Source organism: Lepisosteus oculatus, chromosome 14, assembly GCF_040954835.1.
Source record: "Lepisosteus oculatus isolate fLepOcu1 chromosome 14, fLepOcu1.hap2, whole genome shotgun sequence".
Taxonomy (NCBI): domain Eukaryota; kingdom Metazoa; phylum Chordata; class Actinopteri; order Semionotiformes; family Lepisosteidae; genus Lepisosteus; species Lepisosteus oculatus.
The window spans coordinates 15,971,354-15,987,803 of record NC_090709.1 but is presented as its reverse complement, the minus strand read 5'-3'; the positions used below and the strand labels follow the sequence as shown (position 1 = coordinate 15,987,803).

Genomic DNA, 16,450 nt, shown 5'->3' with positions numbered 1-16,450 from the left:
CTTTCAAGGTATTCAAGGCAATTTCAGCTATGGCCTGTATAAGATCATTTGTAGCCCTGCAGAGAATAGTTTTCCGCTGCTTGGGGGCGGCTTTCACCAGAAAATTTAAGAGAGTCAGGTTTCTCAGAACGCGTGAAGACATGATGACGCCCCGAACTTGTTTTTTCGACTGAGTCTGTGGTTGCGAGATCACCAACTTTTAGATTTTTTAAATACATAAGCCATGGGTACATCTGGGGGGAAAAGACCTGTTCACAAACGATAGTCATCTGGGGTGTCGGCATTTAAATCCACCAACAAGTAACCGAAAGGTTTTTTAGTAGCGTCATCGAACGCTTCCAAAAAAAAAATGGCTTTACCGGGGTACATCTGCCGGGACATGGTTGTAATCTGTAGTTTATCTCTAGGGTTTTTAAACAGCACCATGTAGTTTGTATTTAACGCGATGGTTCTACTTTTCCGGCCTTGACAAAACACATTTTGGACGATATACATGATGCTGAGGTTTCGGTGGTGTACGTATTTGGTAAAAGCTTTTTCTATCTCATTATTTTCACACGCAGACTCCATCAAATCATCAACTACAATCAAATTTACTCTACCCTGCGGCAGTAGCTGGTCGTCGGAAAACGACGTTGGTAGTCCTTCTATAAACTGAATGTATGGAAATTTCACAAGCAACTCAGCGTATAGAGGTCGCCAGCAGCTGTAACACCAGACTGTGTTTTCGGGTTTAAGAGTCATAACGGTATCACCGTTCTCCAAGAGCTGTTTTATAAAATAACTTTTACCGCAATTCGTGGGTCCGGACAACATGCATGAAAAAGGGTGTTTTAACCTGACATCCATCGTGTTAATATCCGTAGGGCAACGATGTCAAATTTTCTTGCAGCACCCGCTTGTCGTACACCACCTTCTGGGTTTTCTTTAAGGTCCTGGTCTCACTGCGCCAATCCTTTTTAACACGCACGATCATCGGCTGTTGAATAGAAATGTGTTTAAATTCCCGGCACTCTGCATAAGGGTTAACGCCATAGTCAAAAACCAAGTCCCGCAGACTCTTAAAGTTAACTTTTTCACAATTGTTCACATTGAGCGTAATGCCTTTTACCTTTAAACAGGCTTTCCCTCCAGACAGTTTGTACCCGTACGACTTGGGTCCTGTTGATACAAACTCGGTGATGTGTTGTCCAGCAGCTATTTCGCTGGTCAGCTCACCCAAGTAGTCACCCAGTTCCGGATTCCACTCACCCTCCCGGCTCACAAAGATAACCGAATCTGTCTCGTGGTACAGACAGTGGCCTTGCAAAGCATTTAGCAGATTGTATAACTCCAAGCGGGCATAGGCGGTTGTAAAGCTAGCGATGAAAATGTTAGTGTTTGAATGGCCTGTATAGTGGTGTTTAGTGTTTCCACGTAACACAGGCTGTGTTTTCATTGATAAACTCGCAGGCTGACACCTCATGATATGGCGTAAATAAGTACCTGAACAATTCATCGGGGTTTCTCACAATGGTGGTCTGTGGTAAATTGTCTCTTTGTCCATACTTCCCCCACAAACTGTTCAAGGCAATTTTTGAAAGCTGTCTTTTGGCCGGATTCTTTTTAATGTTGCCGGGGTCCAGCCGTCACCCGCTTTTTCATAATATTCGCTGATATATCTTTGTTGTTTCGCGACATCTGTACACCCCTCTGGAAACCCCGAAGCTTCCTGTTTCCCTTTCAGATGCAGTTTGATGTAGTCGGTAAAAATATCGTGTGAGGCCTTTTCGAAATGCCAAATTTCGTAAATTTTACACACTCAATACCCCAGATCTAAGGCCATCTGTAATTCAGGGGTGCACCAGACACCAGTCAAGGCGCGATCTTCATCACCGTGCTCACAGGGGGTGGTCTGTTTTGTTTCAGCACACGTACGACACAGTGTGAAAAACAGTTTTTTGTCAATTTTGGTTGGAAGAACTGGAAAGTATAAACGTCTGCGTGGGTAAACTTTCACCTTCGCTAAACCGAAATACCGTTTTAAATCTCCAAAGTTGTTATAAATGATTCGGGGGTGCCCCAGTGGGTATTTTTTAGTTTTGTTCACAAACGGATACAGACTGGTGAAATCATAGCTGTGTAATGCAAACAAATAGCATTTGTTCTCCCCCGAAAAAGTGACTCCCGCGGTTGCAGAGGCTCTGGTAACTGCGCAGCTGTTAAAAATTTACCCAAGTCTCCATTTTCAACAAGCATGTCTCTGAACTCGTGCTCCCACAAAACACGCACGTTAAAACCTCTCATTTTGAGAAAATTAATTTTAACCATCGTACAACCAGCCAAAAGTAGTGTTTGTCAGCGGATTAAAATCGTTTTCACAATAACAAACGCTACAACCATGAAAAAAGCAACCGTTGAGCTCAAAGGCTGTCGGCACTCCGTCAATTACAGCATAACCATCCAGAAAATATGGGCCAACCTTGAACTCACTGGCCGTGGTTAACGGGTGTTGGATTTTAACGGGCTCTGTGTGTTCGATGTACATAAGCCACTTTAACTAACCCCGCCACACACACCGCACGTCTCCAAAACATCACAAATTATCTCTAATACGTGATTTTAAAACGTTAAGACCAATCCGTTAAAGTATGAAGAACAACACCCCATCATTTGTTGCCTATTAATACCTTAAAGACTTTTACGCTTGCGATGTGTGGAAATTTATCTCAAACTTTCGAAAAAGCTGTCGCGAATGTGTTATTAAAAATAAACTGTGTCTTATTACATTATTTTAAAAACTTTAAGACCAAACCCGCGTGTTTAAAATTTCTTTTCTGGGCAAACACATCATTTGTGTTTGCGTTGTGTGTTAATACTTTTAAAGTTTAAAACGTATAAACTGATATGTGAATACTATTCGCTCTCGATAAAACAAGGGGGGGGGGGTCATCACAACATTGGTTGTGATGCGTTTTAAAGCATCACAACCAATTGAAAAATGTCTTGTGTTATGTAGGCGTGGTTACACCATTGGCGCATATTCTTAAACGCTCCGGACTGACAGGGTCGCAGCGCGTCCTTGGCGCTGTCAGACACCGCCCCTTGTTAGGAGCTGCGGAGATGGCTTCTTTGTGTGGAGAAACAACGGGGTCTGCTACTCTACAAAGTGAAGAGGTAGGCGGCTAAAATATTTTTTCTGATCGTGGAATTGTTGTATCGGTGCTTAGCGTATGTCATTTTAATACTTGGTCTTCTTTTTAGCAAAACCCGACCCCACCCTCTGCACCCTGTGACAGCGGCGGGGGTGTGAGTTCAGCTGGGGTACCAGATGTTGAAGAACTGCCGGGTGCTAGCGATGATACCACGCTACAAATGGTAAATATTAACAAAAAACCTTAGCTCAAAAGTTTTTTAAGCCTTTCTTTTCTTTTTCCTTTAATAGAATAAAGAGGATGTGGACGGGTCAATCTTCAGCCTACCAGCACAACTGAATGTTTCGTGTCTATGCTTGTGTGTTCGGCCAAATGTTAATAAAGCTGATGCCCAACAAGGTTTAGCTAACGATGTCCCTAATGAGCCCAATGTTTGAAACACCTACTGTTGAAATAAAGCGGTTCACATTTCACATGGTGTTTGTCCTGCGAGTTCTTTCCGTGAGACTTTACGCAGTCAGTGTGTGTGTGCTTACAACCCTGCTGCTTTTGAGACACGGCTTGTGCAGCGTATAAGCAGCCTGGCCGGACAACCACTCGGCCACCCGGCCGTGGCTGGCGCCGCTCACAACACGGGATCTCGCAGCTCACACCAGACTCTCCGTGCCGCTGTAACTACCCGATTCCCTAGGTTTATAATAGAGCGCACTCAACCCCGCTGCAGACATGGTCCCCTTCCAAACCAATACACACTTTCACATACCTAAAGCGAGGGATGCACCGCCTTTGGGCTTTGGGACCCTGAGGCTCCGGACCGACTGGCCGGGGGGGAAGGCGGGAGTTCCGACCCTTAACAACACACCATTGGCTCCTGAGGGGGCGGGACATGCACAAATAACAACACGCCATTGGCTGACAAGGGAGCGGGACAGCCAACCACCGCTGACTGCCATTGGCTGGAAAAGGGGGCGTGGTACCTGCCAAAAGTTTGACGAAAGGTGTCGCTTTATACTACTCAGAACACATGTAAGACTTACACACAACTTTTAATATGCTGTAGTGAATTTGCAGGTATCCTGGGGAGGGAAGAGAACTGATATTAAGGAAATACATATTTAAAGGGGATGTAAGTATTAAATGTGTTTTGTCACATCTGGGTGTTAACTGAATAACATTTTAGCATTATTTTTTGTGTTTTGACTCTATACTTGTGTTTATCAGGAGACAGCAGAAATATTGATGTTTACATTTATATTCACATTCCCAGTGATATTGACTTAGGTACTCCACTATTTACTTGTAGTTTGACTGGTGTCAAAAGTTGAAAATCTCTGCAAACATCAAGATGGCTAAGGACGTGGAAAGAAACTCAATCACATTTAGAGAAGGTAATGTTTAGATCGGATTAATTCAAAGTGTGTCTCTGGGTGCGTTTGATCTACCAACGTTGTGTTTAACTGAAGGACACCCTGACTGAGTGTGCCATAGAAACTGACATTTTTTGTATTTTTTCTACATTCACAGATTTTTGGCTAAAGTAAAAAAAAAGATCGTTGTCATTTTCTTGCCAGCTGGCAGTAATTCTTTTGCACTGATAAGAAAGATGAGCATTTTATCTTTCGCAATGTGTGGATTTCTTGAAAAACAAGTTGTGCCAAAAGCGAAATTAAAAGTTCATTTAAACATAATGCAGAAGCATATTGTCTGTAACAATAAACAGTGGGCGAAGACAGGAAGTAAGGCACTGCTGGGATTTGAACCCAGGATCTCCTGTTTACTAGACAGGCGTTTTAACCAACTAAGCCATAGCGCCAGCAAAGCACTGCCCTTTTTCAGCCAGTTGGACACACTGCTCTGTTATATCTTCGTTCGGTGTGCGGTGAGCCTGCTCACTGAGCAAGTTGAGAAAGGATGTGAAATAGCTTTTATCTGCCAATTTCATTACCAAGGAGCTCAATATGCTTTTGATTATCTACAGGGTGTGTAGTGCAACACAGGCGATGGACTGCTGGGATTTGGAGCCAGGATTTCCCGTTAACTAGACAGGTGCTTTAACCAACTAAGCCACGGCGCCGGCAGAATTCTCCTCTTTTACTGCCCCTTGGACACACCGCTCAGAGACACCTGCATTCAGTAAGCTGAGTCGGCTGGCTGAGCATGTTGCCTCCTTTACATTCTGGCCCCGACACTAAGAGAAACGTACAGAAATGGCTTTTATCGGGCACTTTTCATGTCCAATGCGCTTGACATCTCCCACGGGCGACAGAGTTCATTTACGACACTTCCTTTCTTTCTTTCTTCTTTCTGTACTCTTTGATGAAAAAAAAACGAGTAATCATGTAAGGGAAAATGTATTTTTTCATGGAGAAAACGTGCACCAGGAAATGTTGTGTTTAGAAGAAGTGAGTTAACATGAAAAGTGACCTAATTTACCAGAGCAAATGCTCACCTAGCAAGGTCTGCTTTACTACTAGAGAGACGTAGAGTGAAAGATGTGATAATTTCAAGCCGTTGTGGAACAAAACGCTATTTTCTTTTTAATTATAAATGAATTAGAAATTCAGAGCGACACATAAAGGCTTTGTCTGCTTAAAAGTGATGATTTTTAAAAACTGATAAAAATTTGGAAAACACGTTTCTCACGTAGAAATTTAAGATGGGGGTGGGGTATTACTAGTAGTGGCGCTGAACTCACCATGGTGCAATTCATTTACGTGACGGACTAGTGGTTTAATGGATAACGCATCTGATTTCGGTTTATTAGATTGTCGATTCGACTTCTACCGGGGTTGTGTGATTTAAATCAGGCTCCTCAGAAATAGAAGTCCGTTATGTAAATAGACCGCACCTGAAAGCAAACGTTGGGTCTGGTTTCCTTTCTTTCCTGCATGAAATAGCAAATCGTTACAAAAAACACCAGCTAATGTCCAATAGCGTTAGTCATTTAAGCTAACATGAATATACTGTAGGTCTTGGTACATGGGAGTGGATTTCAACCACAATTAAAAAAGGACAAATTGTAATTACAGGCTTCAGACACTTTTTCATACAAAAGTGACCAAACACTCCCTAACTTTCAGGTTTGCTTGAACCTGTAACAAAAACGAGGTCTGAAACTTCCATTCTCTGATATCACTGTCTCTAAAGCCAGTGATGTTTCACGGATGTGCAGTGTGCCTTTTCTCTTGTCATGTTCATGATGATTCGCTGAATAAGCTCCTGACTGGGTGTTCTGTACTGCGCTGTTACTTTGTTCAATTACCTATGTGGTGTACAGATAAAACCAGACTGCATGGTGTAATTTCCGGGTTCAGCACCAGCAGCACCTGCAAACTCATCAGCTGACCTCAACGTGATTTGAACATGCAACCTTCTGATCTGGAGTCAGACGTGCTACCGTTGCGCCACGAGGTCACTCGCCACCCGTCCTTTTAATTCCCCCAAAGAGAACAATCAGTGTCCCTGAAAAATATTTTTTTTCATTCTCTCCTGTGTGGAGCGCCGCTCTTCCAACGAGGGTCTCTTCTTCCCCAACCACAGATTATTCTTTCCGCCCGGCTCTCTCACAGAGAGCAGACACACCGTCTCCACTGATGTGTTTACTACATCTATAGATCTCACCCCCTACAGCCCCGATATTCCTGGACAGGATATTTACCACCAGCCTCGTGAACTTCTCATCTTGACCTCTCCCAGGAGGAGCACAATTAACACAGAATCCTCTCTCCATTTAGCAAATAACACAAAACACTGTTTACCTGTCAAGACAGAAAACCGGGCTGCTCCAGGTGAGGCTTGAACTCACAACCGCGGCATGACTCCACTAATCATGTCATTTTACAAAGCCTGAACCTGGAAAGAGATTGGAAGCCGAGAAGTTATGGTGTTTTTTTAATACTTGCCTACTCTTTCAATTTTTCCGTCAAGTCTTTTATTTGGTAGTACTTTCAATTGATGTTAATCCTTGTCCCGATGCACGTTCTGGGCCATGGTGCATCTTGAATAATGTTCTTATAGGCTTCAGTTTGGAAAAGTGCGCTCTTCAGAAGCTACCAAAACCGCTAATGGTTACATAACACTTAATGCAAAAGCAACGTTCGGGTTTGAAAAAAAATATTACTTGCTATGAATACAAACACTGTTACAGGAGGCGTGTTAGGGATATTTTAGCTTAGATCATCAATTCATCTTACATTTCTTCTCCATCTATATCAACAGCGTAATCGCTACTGAGTGCTAAAGGCAGGTCCTGGCAATACAATCTTCTTTAGAAAACATTTTTAAAACTATTTCCACTACCATACGTAAAGTAAAAGATAGTGATTGCACGCAACGAATAAAATCTCTTTTCCAGGGACGTTGTAGTTAGATGCAAATTACAATCGAAAATGTATCAGCTTTAACATTTTCTTTTGGATTCACAGGACAGTCAGCATGAGTCATCAAAGAGCCTGTAGTGGCAAGAAGTTTAAAAGCGCACTAGTGATCTGTCTTTGGTCAAAGGAATTGCTGGAGCAGTAGGACGCAGAGCAATATCTAGCAGCTGTAGACGATGTTTGGGGAAGAGATAATTCTGTTTTCAGCACAGGGAGTGAGAATGAGCTCAGTCCGGCTCCCAGCAGAATCCATTCTGGTTTGGTTACTGTTAGACTGTGCGTCTGAGGCTCTTTGGATCGCAAAAAATAAGTTCACAATACGATAAAAAACACAGAAAGCACAAACGTAATAATATAATGATACAAAATCAATACCAAATCATAAAGCCAATTAAGTACCTATCCTTTGAAAACAGTGACATTTGTATCTACTTTTGAATTACAAATCAGACAGCGTAGTCCCTTAATTCAAAGATCAGATCTTGGCCAAAACAAGACAACCAGATGTTAGCTGAATTCGGAACAAGAGCCTCTGCTTCATCGTTTATTGAGCTTTTGATCAACGTCTGAGTGAAAAAGAGTCGCTATTTTAACTATTTGATTAAAGTTCACAAAAGCACCTTCCTTCGAGCTGGGGTCGAAACAGCGACTTAAGGATTCCTAACTGTTTCTAATACAGTCAGCCGCACTACCAACTGAGCTATCGAAGGGGTTTAAAGCACTCCTCTCTGGCACATATTGCCCAATGTAGTGAAACATTCCGGGTACTTAAATTCCAGTTCGACATCAAGTTTCCAACTCGTTTCCTTAGACTTGTTTACCTTGAATTTAAGCCACAAACCAGGATTCTACTGTATAATCTTCCAGGGATGTTACAAAATGTTTGATGGGGCATCAATCATTACAGGCGGAAATTCACTCCTTTTTTTTTCTCGAGGCATCATATTAAATGATCCATTTCATTTGGATCAAGAAGAGGATCACCATGAGAAATAGAACAAACTGTTTGATTCCGTCTTTATTGGGAGCTGTATCACAGCTAATGCATGTAAAGCCTTCAGTATGCGATAGTGAGAGCTCAGTTATGCCAGGGAGTGGGAGTGAAGAGAACTGAACTGAAATTTAGCAAATTCATATTTAAATAGAGAGTAAATCATCAAAGTGTTCTGTCACTTAAAACTTATTATAACACTACCAGGAGTGGGGATTGAACCCACGTGGACATTTGTCCATTGGATCTTAAGTCCAACGCCTTAACCACTCGACCATCCTGGTCTACAACGATATGCTCTTCAGTTGTTTAGCATTTAAATATGATTCAACAATTAAAAAATATTAAACCACAAAACCTCTTAGAGTTGCGAGAATACTTCCTTTGTGTATAAAATACATTGTGAATGCTTTCTTTACTTTTTCGTTTTTATGACATTTTTTTGACCGAGCACGAATATTCTTTTGTCCATATCTTCCCAATGGAAGCACAGAACGCCGTCAAACCAAATGCATTTTAAAGACCAAGACTTGTGGATATTTCCACAGCCTCTACATCAAACTATCAGTGGGCTAATTATCTTTTTTTAAACCTCCGGTTTTTCATCAATGCATAATTACGCACTTACTGGAACCCGGAGGACCGCTGTGTACAGACGTTCACAACGTGAGAAACACTGTTCAATATGGCTTCGTGCGAAAAACCTGTATATGACCATAGGAAGCAGAACAGTGCAGTCTCCAATTACCCAGACTGTAAGCACAGAAATAAAGCTTTGTTTGATTTCTGAAACCCTTCCTTTACGCCCTGTTTTAATTCAGTTAAGGGTCAACTATATTGACAATACTACTGACAGCAGGAAGATTAAAATATTCTTTACTCAGCAGCTTATTAAAAACAGCTCCCATGATGTTCAAACCGATTTTTTACACAGAACACTGACACAGCTTTTCGTTCTGAATCTCTTTTTCTTGTGCTTTTATTTAATATGGCACAATGCACTGGGATAGGGGTATTCTGTTCACAAACCAATAGCATTTAAATCACAGCACCTACAATGCTGCAAGTAAGTGTTTTGCACACTAAGCAGGTCTTCTGACTTTTCCCAGCTTTGTGTTGGGTTGTGGAACCTTTATTTTTTATGATTTTCTGTAGATAACACTACAGGTATACACTGGGATAGGTGGGTCTTTTTCATGGCTCAATAGTAATTCAAATACAACAGCCACACTGCTGAAACCATATGTTTTACATACCAGACAAGGCCCCTAACTCATACAACCTTGCTGTGGCTGTGGCCTCTTTCTTTATTTTTTTATGATTTTCTGAAAGTAACACTACAGGTAATACACTGGGACAGGTGGGTCTTCTTCATGGCTCAATAGTGTAGTGGTTTGATGGGTTTACAATTATTAATTGTAACAGTAATCACGAGGTTGTTCGTTGTAGCTTTTAGAAAATCAATCGTCAAACAACTAACAACACACACACACGGGTTCGATACACGAGATACAATTATTAATATAAATTGTGCACCAAAGATATACTAGTCTGCCTGGATACGAGCGGCAGACCTTACTGTGAGGGTTATCAATATACAAGGTATATAATCTCGAAGAGATGCAAACACAAAGAGATACACAACAGAGAATATATGTCAATATATATCGTTCGGTTACCAAATCGCTAACCAGTGTTATTACCCACTGTTACTCTAAACTCGGAAGTAAATACATTACTCATGAATTAAATTGATAACAACTTGTGTTGAGGTACAATTGAATTCTCGAGACGCAATGTAGAACATGGGGTTTACTTATCCACTGTGTATGGATTTGGAATCTCCCGCCACGAACACCAAACCAGCTGACAGGCTCTGTTGCAGCCTCTGTTGCAGCGGTTGTCCAATGGGCGTTGTGTCGGCGTCCTCTGTCTACCGGCCAACCAGTCAAGGTGCAGCTCGGAGTAGGATGGGCGGAGGAATCTGACTGCGGCGCGCAGGGCAGTTGTTGCTCTGAGGGGATCTACCAGGAGTCCGGCTGGCTAGTAGAAAGTCTCTATGCACAGAGTGTGACCGCGAGTCCTCACAAGTCACTCTTTTGCCCGGGAAGAAGCTGGTTCGTTCCCGGTCCAGCGCTGCTTCTGAATAAGCTATTCAGGTTGTCAACGAGGGTCCAACTGTAGGCTGCCGTTGATCAAGCGAAGCATTCACGTTGGTAGAATTCTGAGAACGTACGGGATCCTCGGCCTCGCGCTTAGAACAAAGTCCAAGTCCTTTTGCAGACAACAGCAGTTGTCACGTGATTGTCTCTGAGGATGCGCGAAAATGGCCAAGGAGAGCCCCGATCTGAGCTTGCGCTCCCTTTTTGACCAAGACCCAGATGTGTGCTGATTGGTTGAGAGTTTGGCGGGCATTGGAGACCCACATGGTATTACCACGCCCTGCCAGTCCCTGATTGGTTGGTCAAGATGAGATATAATTCACTTACTCTTGACACTTAGGAATGCAGTCCAGATGTCCATTCGGCACTCCCTAGACTGATAGGCGCCAATGGATGACCATTGATCATGATAGCCAGGCTTAGCTAACTGCATCCCCGTCTGGGAGCTTGTTCCTTATCAAAAGAAAACATCTTAAATCAGCCTGCATGAATATTTTCTCTGTGGCTGCACCACAGAGATGGAGGGTGAGATGGGGCCTCCTTTAGGACAGCATACCAACGCTTAAGTCTTATTAACAAGCATTGCCGCTACAATAGCAATTCAAATACAACAGCCACACTGCTGAAACCATATATTTTACACACCAGACAGGCCCCCTAACCTCATACAACCTTGCTGTGGCTGTGACCCCTTTCTTTATTTTTTTATGATTTTCTGAAGGTAACACTACAGGTAAGACATTGAGATAGGTGGGTCTGCTTCATGGCTCAATAGCAATTCAAATACAACAGCCACACTGCTGAAACCATATGTTTTACACACCAGACAGGCCCCCTAACCTCATACAACCTTGCTGTGGCTGCGGCCCCTTTATTTATTTTGTAATTATTTTTTCAATATGGCACCATTAGACAGCCGGTACATGGGGATAGGGGGGTGGTATTCACGAGTCAATAGCTCTTCAAGCACAACAGCCACAGTGCTGCAACCAAGTGTTTTACACACCAGACAAGCCCCCTAACCTTATACAATCTTGCTGTGGCTGTGTCCCTTTTCTTTATTTTTTTATGATGTTTTCAATATGGCACCATTAGACAGGCGGTACATGGTGATAGGAGGGTGCTATTCACGAGTCAATAGCTCTTCAAGCACAACAGCCACAGTGCTGCAAACAGGTGTTTTACACATCAGACAGGCCCCCTAACCTTATACAAGCTTGCTTTGAGTTGTGGAACATTTCTTTATTTTTTAATGATTTTTTTTTACTGTAATCAAGTGTTGTGCTCATTAATAATAATAATAATAATAATTGCTTACACTTATATAGTGCTTTTCTGGACACTCCACTCAAAGCGCTTTACAGGTAATGGGGACTCCCCTCCACCACCACCAATGTGCAGCATCCACCTGGATGATGCGACAGCAGCCATAGTGCACCAGAACACTCACCACTATCAGTGAGGAAGAGAGAAGAGAAATGTAGCCAATTCAAAGATGGGGATTATTAGGAGGCCATGATTGGTAAGGGCCAATGGGGAAATTTGGCCAGGACACCGGGGTTACACCCCTACTCTTTTCAAGAAACGCCATGGGATTTTTAATGACCACAGAGAGTCAGGACCTCAGTTTTACATCTCATTCGAAGGAAGGCGCCTGTTTACAGTATAGTGTCCCCATCACTATACTGGGGCATTAGGACGCACATGGACCGCAGGGTGAGTGCCCCCTGCTGGCCCCACTAGCACCTCTTCCCGCAGGAACTTTAGTTTTTCCCAGGAGGTCTACCATCCAGGTACTGACCAGGCGCACACCTGCTTAGCTTCAGTGGGTTGCCAGTTGTGAGTTGCAGGGTGATATGGCTGCTGGCCATAATCAGCAGCCTTCAGTACTGAAGCAGGTGTGAGCCTGGTCAGTACCTGGATGGGAGACCTCCTGGGAAAAACTAAGGTTGCTGCTGGAAGAGGTGCTAGTGGGGCCAGCACCACCATTAGGCAGGCCTCCTGACCTTTCACAGTCATGCTTTGTTGTGTGAAACTTTAATTATCTTTTTAGGATTTTTTGAACATGGCAACTTCCACCGAGATGGGTGGGGGGTGTCGGGTGCTCTTCAATAGCTTTTTCATCTATACACACAAACGAATGTAACGAAGACACTCAGAACAAGAAACTCAGGGGCTGACTGCTGAGGATAGGGATCCAATGCGGTGCCCTTGGTAGGGTTGGCGCGAGACACAGGCGTAGTCGGAGTAAACAGGCATGGGTCCGAGTCCGGGAAGGCGTATTTCAAAGAAAACTCAGTCTTCACTCAGGTTGGGAGATTGTCAACAGAGATCTTTAATACAATCAGCTGAAGGGGAGCATATCACAGAGAAAGGGTTTCCCCTAGCACTCAAGACATGCTCACTAGACTGAAGTTATACTTTCCTTTTTTATACATTAAAAGTAGGCAATACTTTAACATATCAAAGGAACATACAGGGAAAGGGGCAGTGTCAGAAGTCAAACAAACAGGACAGGGGGGTGCCATTTGGCATCCTAAAATCTGTTTCAATTTTCTCTGGTTGAATGGGTGTGAGGAATCACAGGCTTTAGTTTGCACCTAAGACAGTGGTCTTAGGTGCGAACAGAAAACCTTTCCCACGCATAGTCACTGTCCTGACCTTTTGACTCGGTCTTCCACACGTAGCACAGGCGTAGGCACAGAATCGACAGGCGAAGGCGTAGTCGAGGAACTGGCAGGGGTCGGAGTCCGGGAAGGCGTAGAAGTTGCGTCGGTGTGGATTCAGAAGGCAGAGGTGTAAACGAAGAGACAGGCTGGGGTCAGGATCCGAGAAAGCGTAAAACAGGCGAAGGTACAAAATCGAGTGGCTAAAGCGGTAGTCGGAAAAGCGGGGTCGAGGTCCAGGGGAGAAGTCGTAGTAAGGCAAAGGTGTAGTTAGTACGTAAGCTCCGGGAGAGAATCTCAATCGTGAGCAATGACCAGGGGGCAGATGAGGGTTTAAGCAGAGGACTGATTGACACGTGCACGTTTGGTACGGGGAGAGCTCGTAGGAATGCGGGAGCGCTTGCCTGCGTGAGGGAGATTCGTGACAAAACCAACAGAATCAACCTGAACTCACAGAAAAACAAGAATGCCCCCGAGACACCTGCACCCCCCCGGACAACTCTGGTATCAACACCCCCAAACCCATCCATACCAGCTAACAAGACTCAGAATCGGTGCAACCCTCCAACCTGGACCAAGAGCAGGATGGGACAAGAACCTGCACCACACTACGCACCCCTCATCCAGACCAGCAGGACAGCCAGACCACAGACAGCACCATCATGTAACCCCCCTGTTCATTCCAACAGAAAAGCCGAACTGACCCCCACCAGCATGGCGACGCTGCAGCTCAGGTCACACCAGCAGGCCCAATGGGCTCAGAGCTGGGGGACATACAGATGCAGCCATTCAAAATGCGTGGGCGATACCGCATTATTTTCCGGTACGCTGTACGCAGTCTACCGCAAGTTACGGGTAAATACTGCGAGTTACCGGTAAATACCACTAGTTACCGTAAATTCTCCTATAATATGACAAGCAAAATAATAGTATCCGGAATTTCGGCAAGCTGGAGCTAATAAAGCTCAACCTCTCATGTTTGAGCTGTGGCCATCAAAGTCTTTAACGAAGATATTACTAATAGTATTAATAATGAATGACCTTGGACAAGCTGTAAGTGTAAACTCAAAGTATTGCCCTGGTCAACATTCTTTTTTTCATTGACCGTCTTTGCAATCACGCATTTGTTTCCAATCATGTAAATTACAGTAATTTTTGAGAATCGATTCACCATGCCTTTCACATGCTCATAAAAGAGATTGATTTAGGAACATAAACATATTACTGTATGAAAACTGTACTGTATACAGTATGTATATGCATATTTAATGTCTTAACTGTGCCCGTTTAAGTATTGAATATTCAAATCTAATTTTACCACTGAAGGGAAATCTTAGTAGCTGAGCATAAAAAGAATAGGAGCATACTGCAACGCGTGTGAAGGCCATAAACAATATTAATTTTGGAAGATAAACATACAGTATATGGCTGGTCTCGGTACTTTAAAGAAAACATACACGAAACATGGTTTCATTATGACCAGAATCGGTCTTGAGATATTTTTAACTTGATTTACAGTATTTGAGAGGTATGTCTTAACACCGATACTACAGTACGTAAATACTGCTCACGTATATGTTTCTAGGTTTATATTACGCATTTCATACGGTCAAATTACTTTTGAGCAACTAATAAGAAGTGCGAAACGGTATGCCCAGGGCGTTTTAGTTTCGTTTTACTGGGACTCTGCTTTAACAATGTCGCCGTGGATTAATTAGAGATATCAAGTACATACAAGTCATTTTTTAAATGTTGTAGTTCGTCTTGTAAAAATGTTACGAGTACATCATCTATCAACAATTACACAGGTTCTGTTTCCATATTGCGGATTTTGGTTACGTAATATTATTTTCTAAATTTCACGTTGTGAATATATGATTTGGGCAAACAGAGCCGCAAAGAAGTACACTATGGGTTGTTTTTTTTTTTGCAGTTTTATCTAGAACAAGCGATGCTTAAACCTTTGTCTGATTCTTGTGAAACTATCCACATGACAGTTGCAGTACCTAGGAGTTGACTTCAGTGATGTCACTGATGGGATGTTTCTAAAAATCCATCCTCTGTAAAACGTCTTCTCTAGTTGTCCTGCATATGTATTCGTTAATGAAGCTGTGTGTTCTGAGCCTGGATCTCTACATTTCTGTATGAACCAGCTTAGAGGGCTAAAGACAGCTTGTGTTTAAATTGAGTGTAAGGCAATTTATGCTTCTAAAGTCATGGTCAGCATTTATTATTGTACTGTGCTGTAAACTTGTTCTGTGCCTAGTCACATTATTTTATAGCGTTTTTATAGCGTTATCAAATCCGGTGGCGCTGTGTGTTAGTTTCCTGACTCCCATGTCACATGGTCTGTGATTGAAACCTGTGAAACCGGTTTAATTCGTCACAGCCAGCACTCAGGCAGAGAGGGGGTTGTACTCTTAAAGTAGAAGAAGGCGAGATTTCCAGCGAAAGACACCTCCCCCTAATAATACACCCTCATACGATTCAAATTGTATTACAGCATTGTAATTACACATTGTAATTGTATTACACATTGTACACATGCTTAAAAGAGAAGAGAGAAAACGCAAGCCTTCTTCAGGTGTGAGGGTCTTCTGCTCAGAATGAAACGCTAAAATGTAATGTAGGCTCTGAATGGGTTCAATTATGATTTGGGCTTGATTAAGGTCGCTGCCTTTCATCTAAAACCCTACTTGAATCCTTCTAAACTAAAAATCAGTGTTAGTGAGTTCTAAATAAAGAGGTATCCAGGTAACAGTGAAACGGGCGGACAGTCTGGGGAGATCGCCCGTTTTCCATGTAAATAGTTCCCTGGTTCCGCACCCCTTGGTGTTTCTCTCGCTCTCTCTCGGGTCACCTGATCATTAGCTCGAAAGATTTCAGTGCTTTGTGTATATTCTAATGGTAGTGGGGGCAGGGTGTGTGGGAACAGGTTTGGTTGAAATTGCATTGGAGATCTATGTTCTTCACACCTGAAACATTTTCTCTGAAAGCATTTTCTTCGCAGTTTAACCGATCTTGTTACAGCATGTTACAGTTTACTATTATTAACCATATTAATTTTAAGTGCTTAATGCCATTTTTTGACCAGGCACGAATATTCTTAAGTCCATATCTT

At 42.9% G+C, this 16,450-nt stretch overlaps 3 non-coding genes across 3 annotated transcripts; all 3 read right to left on the bottom strand.

Moving 5' to 3' along the window:
* Positions 1-4,873: 4,873 nt before the first annotated feature.
* On the bottom strand, positions 4,874-4,947 carry trnat-agu (transfer RNA threonine (anticodon AGU)). Its single transcript has one exon. It is a non-coding gene; the product is annotated as a tRNA-Thr (tRNA).
* Positions 4,948-6,476: 1,529 nt separating this feature from the next.
* Positions 6,477-6,548, bottom strand: trnaw-cca (transfer RNA tryptophan (anticodon CCA)). Its single transcript has one exon. It is a non-coding gene; the product is annotated as a tRNA-Trp (tRNA).
* A 2,154-nt stretch (positions 6,549-8,702) lies between these two features.
* Positions 8,703-8,785, bottom strand: trnal-uaa (transfer RNA leucine (anticodon UAA)). The gene has a single exon. It is a non-coding gene; the product is annotated as a tRNA-Leu (tRNA).
* Between the last annotated feature and the right edge of the window lie 7,665 nt (positions 8,786-16,450).